At 41.2% G+C, this 18188-nt stretch overlaps 1 protein-coding gene across 1 annotated transcript in view; it reads right to left on the bottom strand.

The window, feature by feature from the left end:
• The window catches only part of CNBD2 (cyclic nucleotide binding domain containing 2), a 162966-nt gene that overhangs the window by 53690 nt on the left and 91088 nt on the right, over positions 1–18188 (bottom strand). The gene's annotated exons all lie outside the window — the stretch shown is intronic.

Genomic DNA, 18188 nt, shown 5'->3' on the forward strand with positions numbered 1-18188 from the left:
TAGACACAGCATGGAGATAACAAGAACCAAATGAACTAATGAGTGCAGTAAAATATCACTTCTATTAAAGAAGGTTCCCCCCCCTAAAAAAAAAAAGAGTGAGGAAAAAGTGAGGGATTAGCAGTAGGTTGGGGGCTGTCTTTTGTTGCATTTTGGTTGGAAGAAATTCAAAAAGCAGAGACAATGAGGACAGCTTTATCAATAGCAAGAATGAAGAACCAGAAGACTTTTTTAAAAACCAATTTCCCCCCCCCAAATAAGTTGGAATTTAGATAATGACTTATTATCAATTTTCTTCCCTTTCCTACCTCTAAAGACTTTTGATGGCTCAGAAAAGCCAGAATGGAGTCAAATGACATGAAAAAATGTCAAAAGTTATCATACTCTCTTTCTCAGTTCAATAATCTCAGTCATGAGATTATACTCTACAAAGCACAAAAGACTCCTGCATTTGTACCAGAAATAGTATCCAATTATGAGGGTCTTGAACTTTATCTCTTCTTCATACTGGTGATTTTTTATTTAAAAAAAAAAAAAAGTTCAGCAACAAGTTCAGCAACTGAAAAGTAGATTAACTACCTACTTAAGACCAGAGCCCTGGCAAACTTCATCACATCACTATCAGACCTAGGCTTCCAACAAATGGTCCCCTCACTGACTCACTCTGCGGGCCACATCCTAGACCTAGTCTTTATTCAAAAGACACTTCACTCACCATACAAACCCCAGCCTGTACCACCAAACCAATACCCTGGTCTGACCACCATTTAATCACATTCAACCACAATTATACAACAAAGCAACCACCAACCAGAAAGCAACCCCAACATACAGTAATATACAACAATGATGCAATCAACCTAGCAAATCTCTCCACAGGCATCTCTAACCTAGTGGAACACCCAGTGGCGTACCTAGCATATGTGATACCCGAGGCCCATCATTTTTTGACACCCCCCTCATCTATATGAAAAATATCATTTTTAGTAACAATCCACATATCGTACAAGAGTATACTTAGGAAAAGGCAGCATCTTAAACACTGCAGTGAGCACTAGAACACCAACACATACATTGTAAAACTAAACAAGCTAAACAAGTCAGATCCTGCACAATCAATTGATCCTGTACAGTCAGTGCCATGTCCTTTTCATACACACAGAACAAAGATACACCTTCACCCAATATGGAATAATCACAAACTAAAAATAGAAATATGTAGACATAAGTTAAACTGAACCGCCAAGAAACCAGACTCTGCATACAATGCAACACCACAACAAAAGTGACACATGTCCCTTAATACTGTGCAAAATATAAAACCAGTAGATGTAAATTTGAAAAAACTGATACATAACAATCACCACTTTACAAATTAACAATAGAAATAAAACAAATAATGAGAAATAAGAAAATATCATTTTATAGGATTAATCCATTTTTCAATTAGCTTTCAGAGGCCAAATCTTTCTTCAGAACAGTACAGTATACTGCTGCTATGGTGTCCTGTCCTGACCTGAGAAGAGGGGTTTAGTTAAAAAAAAAATAGCCTTATTTCCATTTACTATTTATAAACTTTATTTTTTTAATTATTTATTTATAAGTTTCAAAATATAACACAAGAATCCTCTTAATACAGAAAATCAGAGAAATAGATAAGAAATCAAAATGTTTGTATTTATTGCATAATACATAAAGGATAATAATAAAACGTAAAGCAAAAATTTTTTTAAATTATGCAATGACGTCCAGGAATTAATTATATACTCTTCCTTAGACCACCAAAGCTACTCCTGAAAGGACAAGATGATAATAAAGATAAGGAGATCTCATAACAATGTTAATCATCTATAGGTAAAAGGCTTAACATGATTAATCCCGGTATAAATCTATCTAGCAGCTCTCTTATTAATTAGTCAACTTTTTTGAGTCCAGAAAACTACAAAGCTATTCCGGTACAAAACATACATATTTGTTCCTTGTATACTTTATCACATATTTACAAGGATAGCTTAATAAAAAGGTAGCTCCCATTTTTATTGTTTCTTCCCTCATACTCAGGAATTACTTCCTCTGCTCTTGAGTGGATTTAGTAACTTCGGGGAAAATCCAGATTTTTTTCTCCCAAAAACAAGTTTTGCGAAAAATGGAAATAAGTTTTCATAATCATGTTTAAACCTGAATCCAAGATGGCTGCCAGTATCTGATTGCTGGCAGGATGCTGGAGTGTCTCTCTTACCGCTTAGAAATGCCAAAAAGAAGGGGTAAGAGCGTTGGTGGAGCCTCCCAGCGCTCGGGACCCGTGGTTCTTACAGTCGATTACATTTTCCGACGTCTTCAAAGTGAGCAGAGCCGTTCGGGGATTCGCCCGTTGGGAGCGCCGGCTGAGAGGCGTGCTACGGCGGATATCCCCGGGCTAGACGTCACACTGAGCCCCGAAGTCAGGACGCCTCCCCTACAGCCGTTGCCGCTGGGAGCCAGCTCTCCGCAAGAGGAGAGTATGTCCGAAGAGGCAGCATTCTCTTCCCGAGAGGCCAGTGAACTGGAGGGCTCATTACAGGAAACAACACAAAAGGAATTTTTCCTTTTGAAAGAACCAGCGTCCGGGACAACTGTGCTTAAGGGGCAACAAGGCACAGGCGAGGTAAATCATTCAATTGAGCAAATTAGCATTGCACAAATATCTTCTTTTGCTCCTGTTAAGCCCCCAGAGGTTACACTGGATTCGCTTTGGGATTTAGTTTCTACTTTGGGAAATTCCCTCAACCCTCAAATAAAGAATTTAGAAAAGGAACTAGAAATCCAGAAAGAAGAAATTAAAATTTTGAAACAAGACATTATAGTAATAAAAACTGAAATTCAGGAAGAAAAGAAGGTCTTAAAAATGGTTAAGAGTAACCAAGATTTAATTGTGAAAGATAACCTGACTATGAAAAGAAAATTGGAAGCACTTGAAAATAATAGCCGGTTTAACAATATGCGTTTGATTAATTTTCCAAAGGTCTTGTCAATTTCTCCAGGAGATATGATAAAACGTTACTTTCTGGAAATCCTAAAAATTCCTGAGAACTCTTTGCCACCACTGTCAAGAGTGTATTATTTGCCTAAAAAGAATCAGGACTCTCAAAAAAAAGACGAGGATGGAAACCACAGGAAAGTTCTTTGGATGTTACAGCTTTATTGGAACAATCTGATAGAGAGGTGGCTAGTCCAGCCACTCTCTTACTGACTGTGGCTTTGGCTCCAGACAGAGATTGGATCCTTAAACTTTTCTTTAAAAATAGATCTAGAGATTTCCTTGGCTTCCATATCCAAATTTTTCCTGATGTTTTGAGAGAAACCCAAAAGAGAAGGAGGGAATTCTTATTATTAAAACCAGGTGTGACCCAGATAGGGGGGGTTATTTTTTCTTAGATATCCCTGTAAGTGTGTAATCAGATATAGCACCTTTAAATATATTTTCTTTGAACCGGCTCATTTGATGGCTTTCCTCTCTATGAAGCGCCTTGAAAAAGGAGAAACATCTGTGTCTCAATAATTAATTTAAGCTCTCTTTCAGCAACAGATATTGTGATTTGGTTTAATTGTTATTGTATTGTACTCACTCCTAATTCTTTAATCTTGGATCTAATTTTGAGGACTAGTGTGGGATTAAGTTGAAGATCTTATTACCTTTTATGTAGTTTTGGTTTATTTTCAAGTTTGGAAATAATTAATGATATGTTTTCTTGATCGCACTTTTCTGAACAAGATTATATGCTTGTTAAATAATTTGAAAAATTTATAAATAAATAAAAAAAAATTAAAAAAAACCATGTTTAAATCTTGCTCAAACACCAATGAGACAATCATAGTGCCTCGATATTGGACTTCTTCCTAGGAAGTTTCAAGAATACCAGTTAAATTGTTTAAGTCTAATTCCTGAGGGTCAGAGTTTTGTAATTTTGTATTTTATTAATAGGTGGCATACATTCTGGTGAAATTTTTAAAGTCTCCACTAAATATCTTTTAAAGACTTCAGTAGGTGTACCCAAAGCTAACTTAGGAAAATTCAACACTTTTAAGTTCTACTAAAATTTTCAATTTTGCATTGAAGAAAGGTTCTGTCTTGATCCATAGTAGAAGAAATAGATTTTAATGAAGAAATGTCCTTGTCCACTAATTCAAACTTTTTATGCATTTCTGATTGAATATTTTGTACTGAGGAAGATAAATCATCCAATTTAGTTGCTACCTTGGAGATGATTTCGTAGCCGCTGCTTCGAGTCTCTGGAGACTCTTCCAAATACTTCCAAGAGTCACTGCTGAGGAGTCCGTGGTCTCAACGACTCCAAAGAATGTTGTCTCGGTGTCCTGTCCAGCGTGAAGGCCCCCTCCATGTGGAGACGCCGGGCTCATCGATTGCTCGACTCTCTCATGCTGAGCGCTGTCTTGTGCTGGATTCGGCAGTGAATGGGCTGCTGGAGGGGAGAGAGATGTTTCGAAGCCCATGGCTCCGGAGACCATCAGCGGGCACATTTCCCCCTCCTAAAATTACCAATGAGCTCATCAGGAACTGGTCCATCAGCAGAGGAGTCCCCTCCGGAGAACGCCTTTGCGTTTAGTATGGGGCATTATAGTTTCCAAAGCAGAAAAAGCCATTTAGCAAGGAAAAACATCAAGGTAAGACGAAGCTCTGGTACCGAGTGCAGTCACGCTGCTGCCATCTTGTGCTATTATAAACTTTTATCAATACAGTTACAATACTACTTGATTTTAAGTAAAGCAACAAAAAAAATCTTTCTACCTTTTGTCATTTCTGCTTTAATCATCTTCTCTTCACTCTCTTCTTTCCATACAGCATTTGTCCTCTCTCTCTTCCATGCAACATCTGCACCCCTCTTTGTCCCTTCCACCCAGCTTCTGCCCTATCTTTCTACCCCTTCTATCTACTGCCACACACTCTCTACCCCTTCCATCTACTGCCCACACTGTCTCTGCCCCTTCCATCCATTGTCCACTCTCTCTCTTTTCCTTATGGCAGCTTCCCTCTTTCTATGTCCCTTCAAAATCCTGTGCCCCTTCTCTCCTTTGTACATGATTCATTTCAGCTTCACCCCCTCTCTATTTTTCTGTCTCCACCCCTCCCCCATATCCTGGCATCTCTCTCCCTCCATGCTCTGGCACCTCCTCCCCCTCTGGTCTGGCATTTGTCTGCTTAGTTTCCCTTTCCTCCCCCATGCCCTGGCATCTCTCTCCTTCCAACTCCCCCTTCCCCTCCATTATCTGGCATCTCCTCTTCTTCCTTACTCTCCCTCCCTCTTTCCTTCCTTCCTTCCCCTGGTCTTGCATCTGTCTCCTTCCCTCCCCCCATACCCTGGCATCTCTCCCTCCCCCTCCATGGTCTGGTGTCTCCTTTCCTTCTTTCCTTTCCCTCCTTCCCATGGACTTGGCATCTCTGGTTCTTCTCACATGTCGTCCTTCTCCCTCCTTCCCTCTCTCTCCCCAGTTGGGTGCTGCAGCAGCAGCAGCATTTCTCTCTCCCCTTTTCCTTCCCTGTGCAGCAGCAGCATTTCTCCACACCACTTCCCTGTGCAGCAGCCGCATTTCTCTCTCCCCTTTTCCCTTGTGCAGCAGCAGAATTTCTCCCCCTCCCTTCCCTGTGCAGCAGCAGTAGCAGCATTTTTCTCCCCCTCTCTTCCCTGTGCAGCAGCAGCATTTCTCTCACCCTCCCTTCCCTATGCAGCAGCAGCATTTCTCTTCCCTGCCTTGTGCAGCATTTCTGGCCGGTTCCTTGCTGCAGCCGGTTTTCCATTCAAAGCCGTGGTCATTGACACTTCCCGCAATCCGCAGCTGCGTCGGAAACCTTCTCTCTGATAGGGAACGCTTCTGATGCAGCCATGGATTGTGCGAGGAGCCGATGGCTGCGGCTTTGAGTGAAAAAAATGCTGCAGGGGAGCTGTCCAGAAGCTAAACACCCACCAGAGGGAGCACAAGCTGGGCCGCGGACACCCCTGATTTAAAGTTTACTGCCACTGCTGCTGGTTAAGGAAAGCAGCAGCGGCAGAATAGGGAGGGTGGCCGGCTGTGCACCCCCTTGGGGTGTGCAACCGGGGCGGACCCCCACCCCCCCTTGGTACATCACTGGGAACACCAAAACCTAATTTTCAATCTGTTGATTAAGCTGTGGTGGACTGGCACACTAAAGTAAAATCTTTATATGAAGGGCTGGTCCCAGTCAAAGAGATCAAATACTACCCCCCAAACATTCCTCCCCCTGGTTTACTGACGACTTAAGAACTAAGGAGAGCAGAATGGAAATGGTACAAATCCAGCCTAAATAGTGATAGATCCAAATAGAAAGATCTGCATAAGTATATAAAATAGCCATCCTAGAGGTTATAGAAAGTACTACTCTGAACAACTCTTAAAGACCCCAATAACTTAAAAAATAAAAAACCTGGCTGGCTGGCTGGCTGAATATCATTTGTCATCAATGATGAACTTAAAGTGACTTGATTTTATCAACACAGGAGTTATGTCCAAGCAGCACGAGATTTTTAATGCCATTTTGAAGGGTTGAATACTGAGGGACTGATTTTCTAAGTAGCAATAGGTTGTTGTATGATGAAATGTTGGATGTTTTATGGATTGTAAGAGTGGGGAATCAGTATATTTATAAAACATAAAAAAGTATTTATGATAGTAGGGGGGAAATATTTAATAAATAGACTTTATAAATTAATTTTATATATGAGTTAGCTTCTTCTGTTTTTTGTAAGAGGTAAAACTTTGGTATAGTGGAAGCTTTATAGGTTGGGTGTCCTATTTGTATATTGATTTGGTTTACCACACAATATCACAAGGAGACAATCAATATCTTAACCGAACTCGGCAGTGAAACGTTCTCAGACTATTTTGCTGACAAAGTAGACAAAATACAATCTCACCTTGATTCTGCTACATTACAGACATTGTCTCCCTGCAGCTCAGGCAAAACAACTAAAACCACAACTGGGAACCTAACTAACTTCAGTATAGTCTCCCACGATGATATCATTGAGATACTAGGCACAATTCGCCCTTCTGGCAACAACCTGGAACCCTGTCCGCTAGTGATGGCAAAAGACACCTTTGTAGGCTCTATCCCGCAAACTTGAAATCGGCAGTCATCAGATCAATCTTGAAAAAAATCCACGCTCGATCCTAACATAGCCGGCAAATTTAGACAGTGGTAAAAACCAGTGAAGTGCTTCAGTGTCACATGTTAGAAACTGTGCTGGCTAAAACAAGGATTGAAGATTAAAAGGGTTTTTTTCCTTTATGAGCCATTGGGCTGGATGGAAGAGGACTGATCTGAAGCAGGCTGGCTTAGATCAGGCCAATGCCTGTATGAAGGCAGGTAAATGAACTGTCCTGTAAAAGAAGAATGATTTGCTGATGTTTTCCTTTGAATTCTGAATGAATGAACTCTGAGCTGGTTTAAGGCAAAATTTGGCCAACGTGCTTAAGAGGAAAAGTTCCTGAGTTTTGTTTGGATTGCATCAATATTTTGAGGAACTGTTTTGGTGTGTGCAAAAGCAATTGTCAACACTAAATAAATAATTTTGGTGCATTAGACTATGATGTTACCTCATTCATGTAGTTACCCCAGTTTTACAAACTCCATAGGAAAACCGCTTGGACAAAGTTAGTGGCCTAGGTATAAACAATAGAGACTAGGAGGAGTCTTTCAACTTAAGACATTTAATAGTTATTCAGGCTAACAGACCTGGTTTAAAAGTCTAACGCGGGAAGCATGAGCCGTTGGATGTAAGGGGGATTTTCCTTGATACAGCCCGTTCGGGGCGAAACAAAGTCTATGTCGGAGTGCCTACCCCCACCCGCGTAGATGAAGATGAGTATATTTTGATATTTAAAGTATTTATATTCATATATAAAAATCGATAAAGAAAAAAAGTATTACAGAGGCCTATGACGACCATGAGTGCCAATTGAGTCTGAATGATCTTAAAAGCTTATAGACATACAGTATGGTACTTCTGTTAGCCTGAACAACTATTAAATGTCTTAAGTTGAAAGACTCCTCCTAGTCTCTATTGCTTTATATTAAAGGAGGTCTGAAATATTTGAGCCTGGTAGTGTTGGCTAGGTATAAACAGCCATTAGCTTCAAGCAACGGACCAGCACCAAGCCACACTATACAGAAACCCATAAGAATGAGGGGTATGATGAAAAATCCCAAAAATACAGCTCTGTTCTACTCTGAAGAAAGTAAAACAAACATGTTAAACAATCAGAAATATTTAAGAGCTCAAACAGTCCCCAATATGTTACAGCAATAGATTCTTCATTCTCATGAGATCAAACTGAAATAGAAATCTCAGCTTTGAATAGAGCTTTCTGACTGAGATAGTAGGCAGAGTAAATAATTGACATGGTGGCTCTCCAGCAAGACATACCCATCTCCTAGAAAAGATATTAGCAAGGTAAGAACCTAATCTCTTTTTCTCATGCAATAGGTCCCAGAAATCTAGGGTGGGATCTCTATGCCTGTTCGTAACACTGAGGACCCAAAACCGGTGTCCTCTCGTGCTACCACATCTAATCTGTAGAACTTGGAGAATATATGCAGTGTGGACCAGGTCACTGCCCTACAACCCTTCTCAGGTAAAACCGTCTGAGCTTCCGCCCACAAGGAAGCTATGCTTCTGGTCTAAAGAGAAGGAAGAAGGTGTTGATGCCCCTGTACAGGTCATTGATAAGGCCCCACTTGGAGTATTGTGTTCAGTTTTGGAGACCGAATCTGGCGAAGGACATAAGAAGACTTGAAGCAGTCCAGAGGAGGGTGACGAAAATGATAGGAAGCTTGCACCAGAAGACGTATGAGGAGAAACTAGAAGCCCTGAATATGTATACCCTAGAGGAAAGGAGGGACAGGGGAGATATAATTCAGATGTTCAAATACTTGAAGGGTATTAACATAGAACAAAATCTTTTCCAGAGAAAGGAAAACGGTAAAACCAGAGGACATAATTTGAGGTTGAGGGGTGGTAGATTCAAGAGCAATGTTAGGAAATTCTACTTTATGGAGAGGGTGGTGGATGCCTAGAATGCGCTCCCGAGAGAGGTGGTGAAGAGGAAAACGGTGACTGAGTTCAAAGAAGCGTGGGATGAACACAGAGGATCTAGAATCAGAAAATAATATTAAATATTGAACTAAGGCCAGTACTGGGCAGACTTGCATGGTCTGTGTCTGTATATGGCCGTTTGAGGGAGGATGGGCTGGAGAGGGCTTCAATGGCTGGGAGGGTTTAGATGGGATGTAGTAGGTTTTAATGGAGATTTCAGAAGTTGGAACCCAAGCACAGTACTGGGTAGAGCTTTGGATTCTTGCCCAGAAATAGCTAAGAAGAAAAAAATTTAAAAAATTTCAATTGAATCAGGTTGGGCAGACTGAATGGACCATTCGGGTCTTTATCTGCCGTCATCTACTATGTTACTATGAGACTGGTGACCACTTGCCGCAGGCAATGTGTGTTGACGTAATGGCCATTCATATCCATCTGACAATTGTAGTCTTGGTCACCAGTCTACCGCATCTAGCATGACTGGAGAGCACCAAGAGATGGTCTGACAGTAGGAACCTATTAGTAAACTCTAGGTAACATTTCAGGTTTCACTTCACATCCAGCTTTCTCAGAATCTGGTCCTTTTTTCTTTGGCCCTATGGTCTGGAATGCTGGTTTTCTGACCTCCTGATTGACATGAAAAGCCGAAACAACCTTCAATAAGAAGGATGGGACTGTATGCTATGAAACTCCTACCTCTAAGATCTTAAATAAAGGCTCACTGCACAACAGTGCCTTTAGTTCTGAGACTCTTCTTGCTGACGTAATGGCCCTGAAGAAAGCCATCTTGACAGAAAGATCCATCAAGGATGCCTCTTGTATAGGCTCATATGGAGCCCAACTGAGTCTGTGCAAGTCCACATTAAGGGTCCTAGATGGAAACAGCTGTTTCACCGGTGGTCTGAGTCTTAGTGCCCCTTTCAGTAATCTGCCTACATCTGGATGAGAAGCTAGGGTAGCTTTACATTTCAAGCTCTGAAACATGAGAGGCCCGCCACTTAGACCCTGAGTGATGCCAGTGAGGCCTTTATTAAGCCCTGCTTGAAGACAAGCCAACACCACTGCAATTGAAGCCTTGAGCAGCTCTACCTTCTCTTTCATACACCAGTGCTGAAATGTCTCCCATGCATTGGCATAAGCGGCAATCATTGTGGGCTTTTTGGCTCTGAGCAGAGTAGCAATGACTAACTCAGAGTATCCTCTTTGAATTAACACCTTGCACTCAATAGCCATTCCATAAGACCAAAGCGATCTGGATTTTCTATGAACAATGGACTCTAGGAGAGAAGATCGGGATGTACCTGAAACCTTTGTCCTTCTGTAGACATGCTAGGTCCGCATAATCATGGAAGGCGTGACCAATCTGATGCCATGAGCACCACTCTCCCTGGATGGCTTGCTATTCTGTGGAATATCTGCCCTATCATGGGCCATGGAAGAAACACGTACCTGAGCTTGCTTTTTGGCCATGGGTAAACCAAGGCATCCAGCCCTGCACTTCCAGGCATGGATCTTCGACTGAAGGAATGGCCCATCTTCTTGTTCTTCACCATAGCCATCAGATCAAAAATTGGGCAACCCCAGCAAAGAAAAATGGCTTGAAACACTCTCACAGATAACATCCACTCTATCAGATCTAGGGTCTGCCTGCTGAGGAAATCGGCCTGTACATTGTCCACTCCTGCTATGTATGTTGCAGAGTTCACTCAAAGGTGTAGCTCTGCCCACCAAAATAACAATTGTGCTTCCAGGTATAGCTGGGCACTTTTGGTGCCTCCTCAGTGATTGACATATGCCACTGCTGTAGTGCTGTCCGAGAAGACTTGGGACTGCCTGTCCTTCCAGGGTCTTCTCTAGCTTCTGTAATGCAAACCAAATGGCTCGCAGTTCCAGCCTGTTGATGGACCATTTTCTCTGAGAGGCTGACTACTGCCCCTGGCCTGGGCATCCATTGCAATGGCCTCCCCAGTCAATCAGGCTGGCATCTATTCTCAGGTTCACCCATGATGTTATCCAGAGTGGCCTGCAACTCAAGCATGACTGTAGACAAAGCCACCAGTTCATGCTGTTGCGGGATTCCAGAGTCCATAGGAGTGTCATCTGAAGAGTGTCCATCTGTGGAGACCACTTAGACAGCAGCGTGTTCTGGATGGACACATGTGAGTCTTCACCCAAGGGAGCACATCTATAATGTCTGCCATGGAGCCTAGAACCTGGAGGTAGTACCAAGCTGACGAGGCTGGCCATCCCGTCATGGACGTAATCTGAGAGCAAAGCTTCTGTCTGCTTGCCTCTGGAAGATAAACATGGCCTTCTGCAGTGTTGAATAGAACTCCCAAGGATTCCAGGAACTGGGACAGAACCAGTTGGCTCTTTTGAAAATTTACAATCCAGTGCAGGCTCTACATGACCTGTACCACTTGAAACACTGCTCACTCCCTGTCCAAGAACAATGGGGCTCTGAATAGTCAGTTCCAAGGTATGGATGCACTTGCAATCCTGCATTGCAGAAATGCACTGCAACCACCACCATCACCTTGGTGAACATGCAGGGGGGCTGTTACCAGCACAAAGGGTAGAGCTGAGAACTGGTAATGTCTCTCTAGGCATGGAATCTGAGGAAACTCCTGTGCTCTGAAAATATGGGAATGTGCAGGTGTGCCTCCAAGTCTAAGGAAGCTAGAAATTCCCCCAGGGATACCGATGATTGATTACATCGTTTCCATGCAAAGGCATAGAGCTCTCAAGGCCACATTGACATGAGTGAGATCCAATATGAGTCTCCAATCCTCTGAACCTTTCTTTGGCACTATGAAGTATGTGGAGTATCTGCCCAAGCCTGATTCTTCAGACGGCACAGGCTCCATGGCCTGAAGTTCTACAAATTTCTGCCCTGTAGCCAAGACTTTGCTTGGCTTCTTTGGTCACCCCACTGGAGAGTCCACAAACCAGTCTAATGAACTCAAACTTGTAATCCTCCTGAATGATCTCCAGCACCCAGCAGGCTGAGGAGATCTGTGCCCAAGCCTCCACATAGGCTGAGAACCTTCCTTCTATCCTGAGGGGGTAGACTGCGGCCCTGGTATCATTGTGTTTTCTTGGAAGTTGAGGTGGGACAAGAACTGGAGGCTTGGACTCACCTAGGTCCAGTAAATCTCTGTCTGGATTCTTGATAGGTTCATGGTCTAGTGTTGGACAGAGATTTTGGCAGATAATCTGCCACACTAGCCATGAAATTATCCAGACCATTTCAAAACAATATCTGTCCTTTGAAAGGAAGTCTTCCAAGTATAGCCTTAGAGGTGGAGCCTGATCCAGAACATTCTGTGGGCTGAGATGGAATAAGCCGAGAAGTTGCTCATGACTCTGATTATGTTATAGAGAGCATTGGCCACATAATCCACCCCTGCTAGCCACTGTTCCCTCTAAGCTGTGTGCTTGTGCACGCACACACAACTTGCCGAACCCGCGCATATAAATTAAAATAAATTTTTGCCTAAAATGATTTTCACAGCTAAAATGAAATGTTGCAGAAGACCAGCTGTTCCGATTTGTCATTTATCACATTTATTGAAGCGCTATAATATAAATTTTAAGTCATTCATGTGATTCCGTTATCTTTGGCAGTTGAACTTGACACATCACGTGCCCCATATGGCCATAGCCTATGGCCCATAGGATATGAAACACTTCAGATTCTTTGACTTCCTGAAGTTCCGCCATATTGTTTATTTTGTGGAATCGTAGTGTGCAGAGTAGTACTGCGGTTGTATAACTGTATTCGTTTATTAAATTGCAACCAGATATAACTCTTAAAAATGTCTAAACTGCGAATGGTAAAAAGTATAAAACGCAAGAGAGCTGCAACAGCTTTTAGGTCTGAATGGCTTGAAGAAATTGTTGAAACGGAGACACCGGAATCTCAAAATACAATGCGTGTTCGACTGTGTGAAATATTTACCTATGACGAAGACAATGGAGTTGTGTGTTGTTACTGTCAAGATGCCAAAGCAACTGGAAAATTCTCTACTGGAAAAATATGGGATGATGTTTGGAAATTGGACTTTCTGAAACGCCATTTATCAAGTAAATCTCATACCGACAGTATTAGGAAACTCAGAAGTAAAAATCCGAATTTAAGAGGGGGACTGGTTAACATGTTGCTTGAAAGCCCAACCAAAAAAGAAAACAGTCAAATTAGTAATGAACGGAAGCGTTCCAGTCCTGATGAAATTAAGGTTCTTGTCGACAGTGTTGTGCTGGCCATTAAGATGAATATCTCAATGCTCTCTGTTCAAGATATCAATGAGCACATGGCGAAGTATGTTAGTATACCTGATAGCTGGAGAAGCAAAAACTAAGCGTTTGAATTTCTTGGAATTATCAATGGCATCGTGCAAGATGATCGTATGGCAGACATTAAATTAGCAACATATCATACGTTAACTGTTGATAAAAGCATAGACATTTCTGTCAACAAGTACTTAATACTCTACTTTAAGTATCGGCCAGTTAATTCAAATGAGTATAGGACATCATTTGGTGGTATTCTATAGTTGGAAGCATGTGATGCTACATCAATAGTAACAACAATTAGGGAATTCTATAGGAAACATGAACTTGACCTGAATAAAATGATTATGCTCACCTCTGATGGTGCCTCTGTTATGTTGGGCAAAATAGATGGTGTTGCAGCACAGCTGAGAAAAGACATTCCACATTTAGTGCAGCAATATTGTGTTGCACATCGGGAAGATTTGAGACTTTCTGATTCATGGAAAGAAGTAAAATTGATTAAAGAAGTAGAAACTGTAATGAGAACTGTGTACACGGTGTTCTGTCGGTCTTCTACTAAACGATGCAAATTTCAAGAAATAGCAGATGCATCTGAATGTGAATCAATTGCTTTCAGACCTCTGAATGAAGTGTGCTAGTTATCTAGACACTTTGCACTTAAAGCAATTATTGCAAAGTACTGCTTTAAGAAGCTGAACAGTGAACAATTTCATATTACACTTGAAGTTTTGAATGATGTCTTATCATAACTGGCTTCCTTAACCATGGCATTTCAAAAACGTGATTTGATACCATTAGAAGCTTATCATCTTACACAGGGTAAATTGAACAAACTTCGAATGCAATACTTAGGCAACAAGGTTAAGTGGAGTGATAAAGACAACAGTCTTCTTGACAACAGGATGAGGTCTGGAGAAAAAGTTTCAGTGGATACTAATTCCATATTAACCTTCATCAACATCCTATGTTTGCATCTGGGTGAAAAATTTCCTGAAAATGAAGTTGAGGAATGGTCTGCTTTTGACTGTACAGCAATATCACAATGCGACTTTGACTTTGGAAATGGACAAATCAAATCTCTTTGTTTAAAGTATAAACAATTTCTTCCGGAGGAAAGTGTTATTATTCAGCAATACAATGACTTTAAATTCCTTGCTGCAGAAAAAATCAAAAGCAATTTGATAAACAGCTTTCCAGATATGACGAAATTTGCATTTCAGAATGATCAATTTGCAGATTTAGCAAAATTGATGGACATTGGTGCCACATTTTTAGCATCTAGTTCAGATTGTGAGCGTGGTTTTAGTCTAATGAACAATTTGAAGACTAAACAAAGGAATTGTTTACATTTAGAGCATTTGGAAATGCTGATGCATGTTAAGAGTCACCTTCAAGATGGAGGCTCAACAGATCTTGACAGAATTTATTCGGACTGGATAAATATGAAAGATCGCAGGGAAAAACTTTGAAAACTAAATTGCTGTTATTTTCTAAATTTTAAGTCTAAAGTACAATGATACCTTATTTATAGGTAGCGCTCAATGAAACATTTCAATGAAACATAATTTATGTTTATTGAAATGAGACTTTGTTACATAAAGTATAACTAAAATTACATTGTGTTTTCGTTAATTCAGACTAAACTCAAAGACCTGCCCATAAATGCCCATAACTGAATTCCAGGCCCTCTGGCAATCATTTTTATAGCGCACACAAATTTAGTTTTTCTGTAAAATGCACACAGATTAAATTTTTTGCACACACAGCCTATGAAAAATTAGAGGGAACATTGCTGCTAGCATAAGCTGTGGCAATGGTTCACTCTCTGCTAGGGTAAGCCCATGCATCTTGGAATGACAAGCATGTATGACAAAGGAGGCCACTTCTATTGCTTTGTTTCCTAAGGCCAGTACCTCAAACTGCCTTTTCAGAACGATATCTACTCTGCAATCTTGCATATCCTTTAATGCTATGCCTCCATCACTTGGCAAAGATGTGCATTTGGTCACCTGAGCTACCAAGGAATCCACCTTAGGCTGAGTGAACATCTGCTAAGTTTTCCAAATTTTTTTTTTTTTTTGTAAATCTTTATTTTTAATTCTTACATCAAGTGAATTATAAATAATAAAACAATTTTCACAAATCACTTGTAATTACAATCATATATTCTTATAAAATAAAAATAAATACCCCCCTCTTTATCAATATTCCCATGACCATATGATACATATTCCCCATCCCAACCCAAATATAAACTAACCATGTGCTTAAGATATCTGATCATTAGAGTAAATAGTCAATGGTCCCCATATTTAAAAAAAAATTTTTTTTTTAAACTGTATTTAAAAATTCACTCTAACAATCCTTCTGCATAGAATGTGGAATACAGTAAACATTCTATTTTGGGAATTTCATGAATTTAATAAAATGTTTATTTTAATTTATGACAGAGTAGAGATTCTGTAGGAGGGTTATGAATATTTAGTATATTGGGATGGGGTATGTGTGATAAGTTTTCCAATTTTTATTTAAAATTTGATATACCACTTAAAAAACTGTCTAAGCGGTGTACAATTTCATAGCTATTAAAACCAATGGGGAGGACATTAAAACCAAAAAAACGGAAGTGACATATGGAGACAAAATGATAAAGGAAGAAGTACAATCTGTTATAAGAAAGAGACATAAATGGTCAACACAAGAGGAGGGGGATATGCTCTTCCTTCTGCCTGAGGTCTAGTATCTACTTGTCATAAGCGTCCTTAAAAAGAAAGGTCTTAAGGTTAGCTTTGAATCTGTCTATAGGTATTTCTTCATGGAGATGTGAGGGCAAGGAGTTCCATACTGTGGGTGCTATGACAGAGAAGATCTTCTTTCTGGTAGTGTCGTAAAATAGGTGTCGCGGGGGATGGGATAACCAGAAGATGCTGGTTACTAGATTGGAGTGTTCTAGTAGGACAGTGTGGGATGATACTCCTGAGTCATAGGATACAGCCTAGTCATTGTTTTTGCTACCTTTATAGAGCACCTAGACACATCCTATGAGGAGCCCAGCTATCCAAATAATCTCTCCACATCAAATTAACAAATTCAGGAGAAAGACTTTACTAGGGAGTTCTGAGGCCCCTTAGGGTAACTCCATCGTATGTCTCTTGGGCTCTGTGGCTTCCACACTCCTATGCTTTGATAAGCCGCTGCTCCAGGGTTCTGAAAATGATTTTCTAGACAGCAAGCCCCCTGACATTTCCTCAGCCCTACAGACCAGAGGGGAGGCTAAGCCTGCAGCTCCCGCACCCTCTTCTCATGATACACATCACATGGCGCAAGGGCATTCCTCTGGCATCCAACCAATACAAAATTAGCATGAATTTGTGGTATAAAAATGCCTGAGGACTCCTTCCCTGCCAGTGTTGAGGCAAAATGAGAAGTTATGAAGGATCTGGAGAACTTTGAAAAATAATTGTGAAATCCAAGATGGCCACAGTGGCAGCAATTTGGTGCCAAAAATGACTTGAAATGCCTCAAACAAAATATAAAAATCCAAAAACCTGAATTTTAGAGGTGGAGGACCCTCAAGGATGTGACAGAAATTCTCGAAAACACCCTTTTGAGACACACACACACACCCTCCGATTTGCCCATAGGCTACAATAGCCTTATTCACAGTGCTTTGTGCAGGGAAGGTGCTGCATCCTGACTCCGCTCTAAGATGTAGCTGGATCTGGAGAAGACATACTACCTCAACCAGGAAGACCAAACACTGAAATCTTTGGGCTGCCAGTCAGATGGGGGTTAGACTGATCCTCAAATCCACATAGAACTGTGTGCGCAAAGGGGGGAGGCGAACATAACATAACATTGTGCTTATTGACCGTGTAACCAGAAGTTCAACGTGGTTTACAAAATGTTATAAAAGTAAACATGTTACATGAGATGATTCATTAAACAGTCAAATATTTAGAAAAAAGATAGGTCTTCAATTGTTTTCTAAAATGGCCATAGGAATTTGTTGTCATGAAGAGCTGCCTGAGATGCCAAAGTATGGATTTAGAAATTTCTTACTCCTGCAACCCTGGACAGATGAAAAATTAAACAAAGGAGTTCTTCTGCTATGTCTGTATGATGCTAAAGAAAATCTATTGACTAAGTAAGAATGAGCTGTACCATAAACAGCCTTGTAACAGCAACAGCCTAGTTTAAACAGTACCTGGGCCTCCACTGGCAGCCAATGCTATTCACAATAAAAGGGTGTAACATGATCAAATTTCTTCAGGCCAAAAATCATTCCTACCGCTGTATTCTTTCTTGGTGACTCGCACCTGCACCCTGAAAGCCCCTCTGGACCACTGTGGATGCCTCGCAGCCTGTGCTCAAGCTCCTGATAAATCAGGGTGTGAGCAGGCTACAAGGGACAAGATCCCAAACTCCACAAATGTTCCTGCAGGCTGGCAAACAGGCTGGGGGGAGGGGGTTGTGAAGGACAGATGCTGCATGAGTTGGGGGGGGGTTGGGTAGGGAGGGAAAGAGAGATACTGCCAGTGCGGAAAGGAAGAGAAAGGGAGAATGGTTGGACATAGGTGCATGGAGTGGGAGGGAAAGAGAAATGGTGCACATAGGAAAAGGACAAAAGAGGGAGAATTGTTGGACATGATAGTGGTGGAGAGGAGGGAAGGAGAAATATTGGATGTTGTGGTGGAGAGGGAAGGATGGGACAAGATGGAAAGGGATGCAAGAGGGATGAATGTTGGACATGGTGGTGGAGGGTAAGGGAAGAAGAGATGC

Source organism: Geotrypetes seraphini, chromosome 5, assembly GCF_902459505.1.
Source record: "Geotrypetes seraphini chromosome 5, aGeoSer1.1, whole genome shotgun sequence".
NCBI lineage: Eukaryota > Metazoa > Chordata > Amphibia > Gymnophiona > Dermophiidae > Geotrypetes > Geotrypetes seraphini.